Consider the following 1,350-nt stretch of genomic DNA (forward strand, 5'->3'; position numbering starts at 1 on the left):
ATATACATCAATATTTATAAATTAAACTTAATTTAATTATAAATTTAAAGTTAAAATAAATTTTAAACTCTATAATTTTTATTTAAACTGTTATAGGTGGTATGAGTCTATTTTCTTAATTGATGTATTTTTAATTTGATTTGTTTTTAGGTCTGTTTTTAATTTAGTTACACTGTACAGAGTTTTTATATATGTTCCATGATATTAATTTTTTTAATGTATATCCAAAATTTAAAAATTTATATTAATTTCAAGAATTTAAATTTAAATTTGTGAATCAAATTTAAAAGATAATTTAATTTTGAGTTTAAATAATTATCGACCTGATAGGTTTTTTTTTTTTTTAAACCATTTTATTTTTCAAATCTGATTTGTTTTTAGGGAGTAGGTATGTAACGAAGCACAATGATTTCTTAGAAGTAAAGAGATGTGGGCTAGTCAAAAAAGAAAAATGGGACAAATCCGGTAGAAGTTCTGTAGGAAAAACCTCTTTACTATTTGCATGAAAAGAAGTTAAATATTTACTTTTAAATTAACAATCCAATTAATCTTTTAAAATTTAATTTATTTTAATTAAGGAAAGATTAAAAGATAGTACACTTAATTTCTAGGGTTGAAAATGGTTGGGTTATCATCCCATCGAATCAGAATGTAAATTTTATGACGGTCCGATTCGGATATCAAAATGGGCTATTTGTTTAGTTTTCAGATTTAAATTCAGTAATAATAATAATTTTCTCTTTGGATTCAAACTTCAAATATGATTTTTCTTTAAATACGATTTGGATTCAAATATCTATATTTAGATTTGTTTTCAATATTCAAATTGAGCGTTCAAAAACAGAATAATCAATATAGTGCAATGCAAAGGCTTTCCTTCAAACCCCGTTCGTTGGTATTTAGAATAAGAACTTTAATCAATCACGCAAGGAAGCTATTCATGTGTATAGTTTGTGATGAAAATTCATGAATATTTTTAATTTGTAACTTTGAATGAGGAGAGAGATCTATTATGCTATTTGACAAAATTTGAGAGATTTAATTAATTGCTAAAATCAAAGTTCAGGTTCTGTTTGCGAAAGTGCTAAGCTCGAGCGCATGTTTGGTTTATTTAAAATGAATAAATGAAGCTAAGCCAACCAAATTATTTATGTTTCATGTTTTAGTTTCAAATTCAGTGATCATCTTATACTAGTTTAGGGCCCGCGCTTCGCGGCGGATCAACATCGGCAACCTAACATCTCAGTTTAATTTTCAATTTAAAATAAAAATTTGAATGATTTTGATTTTCTTAGTTGATTTTTAAATTATCTTTCAGATTTAAAATTAAATTGATGATTTTTGACAAAT

This window comes from Ananas comosus, linkage group 18 (genome assembly GCF_001540865.1).
Source record: "Ananas comosus cultivar F153 linkage group 18, ASM154086v1, whole genome shotgun sequence".
Classification (NCBI taxonomy): domain Eukaryota; kingdom Viridiplantae; phylum Streptophyta; class Magnoliopsida; order Poales; family Bromeliaceae; genus Ananas; species Ananas comosus.